This window comes from Bos indicus x Bos taurus, chromosome 6 (assembly GCF_003369695.1).
Source record: "Bos indicus x Bos taurus breed Angus x Brahman F1 hybrid chromosome 6, Bos_hybrid_MaternalHap_v2.0, whole genome shotgun sequence".
NCBI lineage: Eukaryota > Metazoa > Chordata > Mammalia > Artiodactyla > Bovidae > Bos > Bos indicus x Bos taurus.
In genome coordinates this window covers 78,802,765-78,811,986 of record NC_040081.1, presented here as the reverse complement: position 1 = coordinate 78,811,986, position 9,222 = coordinate 78,802,765, and the positions used below count along the sequence as shown (strand labels likewise).

The window sequence follows — 9,222 nt, the reverse complement described above, 5'->3', positions numbered from 1 at the left end:
CAAAAGGATATCTCTAAATACCAAGTTTATATCTTTTGAAAATATATAGACTTAAACACTCTGACTTATTTCTGAATTCCTTTCTTACATATTTGCATAACTTTTGTAAGCATAGCACACCATCAAGGCTTTCAGAAACTTAGTTGTCTTTCATGTGAGATACTGTGTAACAGCCTAAGGGGGAAAAATATAAAATGGTTTTTGTGTCTGCATGCATGCCAGACATTGAACTAGTCATAGTACACAGGTTTACATAAATTATCACCTTTAATATTCACAATAGATTATACTAATATGAATATACTACTCCTATTATGCATATAAAAATACAGATCATAAAATATTAAATAGTTTGACCTAGTTACATATTCAGTAAGTAGTAGTTGAAAGTCAATGCAAGTCTGTCTAGTCAATAACCTGTGTTCTTAATCTCTGTGAGGAAACTGACCTAACAGCATTCACTTTATCATTTCTACTTGACCAGAGTGAGGAATATGAAATCTCCACTTTCTGTAGAATTTGGGTCTTCTAACACCCAGAACAACATGACCTTCTCTTTGTTCCACATGGAGACAATTGTCAATCCTTTTGTTACCTACTGTTGAATCATTTAACTGATGTATGAACTTCAGACAGATTTAAATCACATTTGTAATTATCTATAGTTCTTTATTTGAAAGTTTTAATGTGGAAACTTTACTAAAATTTTATATAAAAGTTAAAGTACTATTATTATGATATGAATTGGTGTAAATTTGAAGAATATTCACACCAAATCCTTTATTCCAAATTTTAAAAGAAAAAAAAAAAACAGATAATAGTTTTACATGAAATTAGCATACATTTTAAAGCTCCAGTGATCCAATAGTCTCTTGGGAGTTCACTCCACTATTTAGTGATCCAAAGACAACATCGAGTTTCCCCTAAAGAATAATATTTTTATAATAATTTTTTAAAATAGTGAAACATCATATATAATTATGAATATATTTGAAGATTCTACTTTAATACTTACAAAAATATTTCCCAAATATGTCTTGTTTAGACTTGAATGTTTAAATACATAAAATGTGCTTAGCGCTTACCACTTAAATGCAAATATGACTGTGGTATAGGACACTTTATACTAATTCTTGTAAGAGACTTGAGAAGCTAATCAGTGAATTTATGAAAATCAAAGACTCCAGAGGCATAAAGATTGATAATGATTATTTTTCTAAAAAAATAAAAGCCACAAAGAGGAGGCATACATAATATTATGCCAAAAGAAAACATATGAGTTTATTTTTCTTTCTTCTTACAAAGCTAGTCAATCTATCTCTTTAAATATTTCAAATTCTTAGTAAAAATCACCTGCATGGGTTCCAAAGGCTGTCTGTTGGACAATACATGAATGCTTAGAAGCAGGGCAGCAGAGGGTATGGTTCAAAATCAGAACATTCTCTGCATATTCAACCACAGATAAATAAAAAATTAAAAGGCAGAGAATTTGGAAGATGGAAAAAAATTATCAAATTAATAATGACTAATGTCTATAAGGAGATCAGTCCTAGGTGTTCTTTGGAAGGACTGATGCCAAAGCTGAAACTCCAATACTTTGCCCACCTTATGCCAAGAGTTGACTCATTGGAAAAGACTCTGATGCTGTGTGGGATTGGGGGCAGGAGGAGAAGGGGACGACAGAGGATGAGATGGCTGGATGGTATCATCGACTTGATGGACATGAGTTTGAGTGAACTCCAGGATTTGGTGATGTACAGGGAGGCCTGGTGTGCTGCAATTCATGGGGTCACGAAGAGTCGGACATGACTGAGCGACTGAACTGAACTGAATGTCTATAATTTTTCCTTTCTGTTAGAAAAACTTCTAAATTGTTTAAATTGTATTAATATAAAATTGTATTAAAATTATGGTTTCCTGATTGTCCAATTTCTACATGAGTTAGCTTAAATAGATAATTCTGGGCTATCAAAAGTAATTAAGAAAAATGAAACAACTCTTCCGTTGTTGAAACAACTCTTCTGTTAACTTCTGTTCAAATGCAAGGTTGAACTATGATGCAGACACTCTCTGTTTCATGGAGAGTTCCACACTCAAAATGACTTTTCAGAATTGTCCACCTTAGGTCAAGGAATCTGAGCCTTGTTACTATACATGGGTCATTGTATGTCTGCTGCACCCTAGGCAGAAAGAAATTTCCTTGGCTAGGTGGATTTTTTCAACTGAAAACAATTATCAGAGTAGGTTTTAGGTTATAGCACAAAGCCAAGAACACTTCTGCACAGGGAAGAGTAAGCCTCTCAAAACTAAAAGGGGATCTGGGTTGGGCCCTATAGTATCCATTAACTGCTCCCCTCCCCACCCCCCAACAATGTTCAAATCCATTTTCCTGAGTTTTGGGAACTGGTTGGACTAGGATACTAGTTGGACTCTTTCTGGGGAAACTTCAAAGAGTAAGATGTATAGGAGAAGCTATCCTCATTGTGCAGCTGTTCCCAAATTAGCAACTGCTACTTACCACCTCTCTGCTTCACTGGAGAGTCCTCTAATCTTGGTTAGCACTTTTATGGGTTTGTGTTAGTTACATAGGGCTGCAGTGGCAAATCACCACAAACCTGGTGACTTAAAATAACAGGCAGTTTTTCTTTCACTGTTGTAGAGACTGCATATGGTAGATTGCTGGTGGGCCCAAATAACCTTAAAATTTGTTGCTTTTCATCACTCATTCTTTTGATATGTAGTCTGGCTGCCTGGTCATTTTACTTTGCATTGTTAGGTGCTCTACCTTGACCTGGAACCAGTTGCATACCAGGTGGTATTAATTAAATAGTGTTTCGATTTTGGGCATAAACAATTCAAACTTGTCCCAAAACCTAAATGAGGAATGAATATGTGTATTTGTGGTATGTGTGTGTGTGTGTGTAAGCACACTGTTGAATCCTCATTTGGGAAGTTTTTAAATCTGTTTATGAAAGGCACACATTGAAAAAACTGAAACTGTAAAGCCTTAAGTGCTATGTTGATCAATGTTCCAAAAATCTCCTGAGACTTTTCTGATTCACTAGGATATACAGAAACTAGCAAGTTGTGGAATCAATGAATATTAACAGTAGAAATTTCAATAAATACTCTCTAAGGGTTCCCTGATTAATATGTATATCTCACTTCAAGCATATTGAAAAGCAGAAATCTGTGTGAATTCACTTTATAATAAAGAAAATTTTCCTTAAAACTCTATCGTTTTGTCAATATAATGAAGTTTGGTAACTATCTCTAAAATGGAATTGATTTCTACAGGTTATACCTTTCTTTTTTCATAATCATGAATCTAACTTTTCTTGAAATCTTATCATTGTCTAAGAAGTGCTATTTTTAAAATTAATTTATTTTAATTGGAGGATAATTACTTTACAATATTGTGATGGTTTTTGCCATATATCAGCATGAATCAGCCACGGGTACACATGTGTCCCCCATCCTGAAACTCTCTCTGACCTCTCTCCTCACACCATTCCTTGGAGTTGTCCCAAGCACTGGCTTTGAGTGCCCTGCTTAATGCATTGAATATAAAAGTGTTATATATTTTTTTTATTCCAGCTAACATTTTATCTACATTTTGAGTAAAGTTGACAAATAATAAAATTTACAGTAGTACTAGGAAGAAAAATTCACTGTAAGGAGAAGCAAATTATAACCACAAGACACTAGGAGAGTATATAAAGTAGTAAATGAATAAATAGAGAGTACATGTTGTATATTTTCATTTACATAAACTTCTAGAACATGCAGGCTGCTGCTGCTGCTGCTGCTGCTAAGTCGCTTCAGTCCTGTCCGACTCTGTGTGACCCTACAAATGGCAGCCTACCAGGCTCCCCCATCCCTGGGATTCTCCAAGCAAGAACAATGGAGTCGGTTGCCATTTCCTTCTCCAATACATGAAAGTGAAAAGTGAAAGTGAAGTCGCTCAGTCGTGTCTGACTCATAGCGACCCCACGGACTGCAGCCTACCAGGCTCCTCTGCCCATGGGATTTTCCAGGCAAGAGTATTGGAGTGGGTTGCCATTGCCTTCTCCAGAAAATGCAGGCTAATACATAACAAAGAAAATCAACAGCAGATCAGTGATGGTTTGAAATGGGAAGGGAGCAGTAAGAAGTTAAGAGGAAAGAGAAAATTTGGAAGGATGATGGACAAGTTTCTTGCATTTATTGTTGGTGTTCTCATATTTGCATGTATATCTATATCTATATATTAGTATTCAATATGTGCAGCTTATTTTTAAACAATTTGCCTCAATCCTGATGATTAAAATTAATTTTTAAAAAATGTAACTTAAGAATCTTTGAGGTTTTTCTAGGGGACATTTTTCATTTTTATTTTTTACAGTAACCATGAATCAAATGATAATGAGAATGTCAAGAATAAAGCTATCTTGCTATTGAAGTTGAAAGAGAAGTACTGGGAAGATAATGTTGCCTTCATCCCAGATATTTAATGATGAACTAATGGGACCACATCTCAAGGTTGTAATAGATACAGGAAATAGTACAACCTCTGATAAATACAGCTAAGAAAAAAATAATGTAAAACTTGAAGTTTGACTTGAAATTAACCCTTGTGACTCAGATGGTTAAGAATCTGCCCACAATATGGGAGACCCAGGTCTGATTCCTGGGTCAAGGAGATCTCCCAGAGAAGGGAATGGAAACCCGCTCCAGTATTCTTGCCTGGAGAAACCCATGGAAAGAGGAGCCTAGTGGGCTACAGTCCATGGGGTCACAAAGAGTCAGACATGACTGAGCAACTCATCAGAAACAACAATATTAACTTGATATACCCAAATAAGTTTTGAATAAATGCTTACTGGTAGGATAAAAATTGCACAGTCTACGAAAAGATGAAGAAAGTACATATACATGATAAATAATTTAATTTTTCTAAAATTTAATTTGTACTCTATGCCAGGCAATGTTTCAAGCATTGGACATAGCAGTGAAAAAACAAAGTTAATGATCTTATCAAATTTAATACTTTAATTTTAATTCCATGTCATGTAACAAGAGAGATATATTTCTTATATAAGTTAAGAAACCTCAAGATTTTTGTAGTGGACAGTTCTCTTTTTTATTTTTCATAGTCAGTAACCATAAATCAAGTGAGAATGTCAAGCATAATGCTATCTACTTAAGTTGAAGGAGAAGTACTGGGGAGATAAGGTTGCCTTTATCTCACATGCTTAATGAACTAATGGAACTACATTACTACAGTAATAAGTGCACTTGATAGTTCTTACATATTTCCCTGTTTAGCCTCTGTATGTAATTGGTAAATATATACATACTTATGGTTTGAAAAGTGAAAGTGTTACTGCCTAGTGGCTCAGACAGTAAAGAATCTGGCTGCAATGCAGGAAACTCAGGTTCAATCCACCTGGGTTGGGAACATCTCCTGGAGAAGGAAATGGCAATTCACTCTAATATTCTTGCCTGGAAAATTCCATAAATAGAGAAGCCTGGTGAGGTACAGTCCAGGGAGTTGCAAAGAGTCACACACAATTGAGGGTTTAGTTCATCACTATTAGACGAATGTACAGCTCAGTAAAAGAAAATGTATTTCCGTATCATTTTGGGCTATTTGAGGAAGAGCTCACTTAGAGCCCTATAATTTTGTAGGTCACCAAAAGGGTTGATTTTGTGATTATTTGTGTGTTCACATATGGCTGACCTTTCATATCAGTGTGGTGTCTTTTACATTACAAAGAAACTTCATTTTGACTTGTCTGATTTTATTTCCTTCCATAATATTTCCATTCTAAAATCTTAATTACATCTTAACCATCTGATTATCTTCCTTCTGATTTATATTTCATATCATCTTTAGCAATAAGTTGTAAATAAAAATACAAAGCAAAATAATTAAAATCCTAACATGAACATAGTAGCTTTTATACATACAGTATTACTTCTGTGCTTGTATGACATATTCTAGTTTCTACAATTTTGTGATAAATACCATTTTATCTCTTTATTTAAACATATATGAGTTCACCCAATAATTTATTTTCTTCACCATTTTCACATATATTTCACAGGAAAACTGTTATTAGAGGCCATAGCATTTTCTTTTATTTCTAAATATCATTTTCACAAATACTTTTTTTATGAAGTAGAATATATAACCAAGAAGGAAAATTGTTACCTGCTTTCCTATAATTTACTTGCACTTCATATCTCACCTTTCTTTTCTGTTATGCTTAAAAGAGCATAACTGAATACCTCCTGCAAATGTGAACTCCATCCATATTGAAAAGGTAATGAAAAACTGCATCTATGTTCAGTGTTCCTGCTTTCTGTGAATGTTTCCTTATATTTTATTTATAAAAATTTATTTTAATGCAAATACTCACCATTTGTAAATTATACATACTGTGTTTACCTGCAAATATGTCTATATAGAAATTGTGGTTATGAATATTCTTTACTGGTCATTTATCCCTAGTTCAGTCGCTCAGTCATATCTGACTCTGTGACAACACGAACCACAGCACACCAGGCCCCCTTGTCCATCACCAACTCCTGAACTCCACCCAAACCCATGTTCATTGTGGCAGTGATGCCATTCAACCATCTCATCTTCTGTCATCCCCTTCTCCTTCTGCCCTCAATCTTTCCCAGCATCAGGATCTTTTTAAATGAGTCAGCTCTTCGCATCAAGTGGCCAAAATATTGGACTTTCAGCTTCAACGTCATTTCTTCCAATGAACACAGAGTACTTATCTCCTTTAGGATGGACTGGTTGGATCTCCTTGCAGTCCAAGGGGCTCTTAAGAGTCTTCTCCAACACCACAGCTCAAAAGCATCAATTCTTCTGCACTCAGTTTTCTTTATAGTCTAACTCTCACATCCATACACGACCACTGGAAAAAACATAGCCTTGACTAAATAGGCCTTTGTTGACTAAGTAATGTCTCTGCTTTTCAATATACTGTCTAGGTTGGTCATAAGTTTCCTTCCACGGAGCAAGCGTCTTTTAATTTCATGGCTTCAATCACCATCTGCAGTGATTTGGAACCCAGAAAAATAAAGTCAGCCACTGTATCCACTGTTTCTCCATCTATTTGCCATGAAGTGATGGGACCAGATGCCATGATCTTAGTTTTTTGAATGTTGAGCTTTAGGCCAACTTCTTCACTCTCCTCTTTCACTTTCATCAAGAGGCTCTTTAGTTCTTCTTCACTTTCTGCCATAAGGGTGGTGTCATCTGCATATCTGAGGTTATTGATATTTCTCTCAGCAATCTTGATTCCAGCTTGTGCTTCCTCCAGCACAGCGTTTCTCATGATGTACTCTGCATATATGTTAAATAAGCAGAATGATAATATACAGCCTTGAAGTACTCCTTTTCCTATTTGGAACCAGTCTGTTGTTCCATGTCCAGTTCTAACTATTGCCTCAAGAGGCAGGTCAGGTGGTCTGGTATTCCCATCTCTCAGAATTTTCCACAGTTTGTTGTGATCCACACAGTCAGTGGCTTTGGCATAGTCAATAAAGCAGAAATAGATGTTTTTTTAGAACTATCTTGCTTTTTTGATGATCCAGTGGATGTTTTGGAGAAGGAAATGGCAACCCACTCCAGTGTTCTTGCCTGGAGAATCCCAGGGACAGGGGAGCCTGGTGGGCTGCCGTCTATGGGGTCACACAGAGTTGGACACGACTGAAGTGACTTAGCAGTAGCGGATGTTGGCAATTTGATCTCTCATTCCTCTGCCTTTTCTAAAACCAGCTTGAGCATCTGGAAGTTCATGGTTCATGTATTGCTGAAGCCTGGCTTGGAGAATTTTAAGCATTCCTAGATTAGCTGCTTGCAATTGACTATGGGCCACAATCAGTGAAAGCTACTTATATTCCCACATTAGAGAGAGCTCTATATGAATTCATGTTTGGCTCTCCTACCAAGAAATAAATATCAGTAGTTAAAAAAAATTAATGCAGGATTATTGCTTACAATGTTGTGTTGGTTTCTGCCATACAACAAAAATCAGCATATACATATATGGTGGTGGTTTAGTCACTAAGTCATGTCCAACTCATTGTGACCCCATGGACTACAGCCTGCCAGGCTCCTCTGTCCATGGGATTCTCCAGGCAAGAATACTGGAGTGGATTGCCATTTCCTTCTCCAGGGAATCTTCCCAAACCAGGAATCGAACCTGGGTCTTCTGAATTTCAGGCAGACTCTTTACCAATTGAGCTATGAGGGAAGCTCCTATATATATATAGGAGGTAGATGAATCTAGAGTTGTACAGAGTAAATATATGGAATATAGAAAAATGGTACTGATGAACCCATTTGCAGAGCAAAAATAGAGATGCAGATGTAGAGAATGGTCTTGTGGACATAGCAGGGGAAGGAAATCAGGATGAATTGAGAGAGTAGCACTGACATATATATGTCATATATATGACATATGTGTGTGTATGTATGTATATATATATATATATATATATACACACACACACATACACATATACATAAAATCACCATGTGTAAAATTGATAGCTAATGAGAAGCTGGGATATAACACAGGGAGGCCAGCCCACCACTGTGTGATAACCTATAGGGGTAGGATGGGGTAAGTGGGAGGGAGTGAGGCTCAAACTTATCTCATCCTACCCCTATAGGTTATCACACAGTGGTGGGCTAGGCTCCCTGTGTTATATCCCAGCTTCCCATTAGCTATCAATTTTACACATGGTGATTTTATGTATATGTATATATACACATATACATATGTCATATATATGACATATATATATATATATGTCAGTGCTACTGTCTCAATTTGTCCTATGATTTCCTTCCCCTGCTATGTCCACAAGACCATTCTCTACATCTGCATCTCTATTTTTGCTCTGCAAATGGGTTCATCAGTACCATTTTTCTATACTCCATATATTTACTCTGTGTAACTCTAGATTTATCTACCTCATTTCAACTGACTCAAATGTGTTACTTTTGATGGCTGAGTAATATTCCATTGTATAAATGTGCCACAACTTCCTTATCTATTCATCTGTTGATGGAGATCTAGGTCAACATCCTGGTGATCGTAAATAGTGCTGCAATCAACACTGGGTCATATGTGTCTTTTTGAATTATGGTTTTCTCAGGGTGTATACTCTGTAGTGGAACTGCTGGACCATATGGTAGTTTTATTCCTAGTT

At 36.1% G+C, this 9,222-nt stretch overlaps 1 non-coding gene across 1 annotated transcript; it reads right to left on the bottom strand.

Annotated features, from left to right (window-relative positions):
* Window positions 1-8,186: 8,186 nt before the first annotated feature.
* TRNAF-GAA lies at window positions 8,187-8,258 on the bottom strand. Its single transcript has one exon. It is a non-coding gene; the product is annotated as a tRNA-Phe (tRNA).
* Window positions 8,259-9,222: the final 964 nt, after the last annotated feature.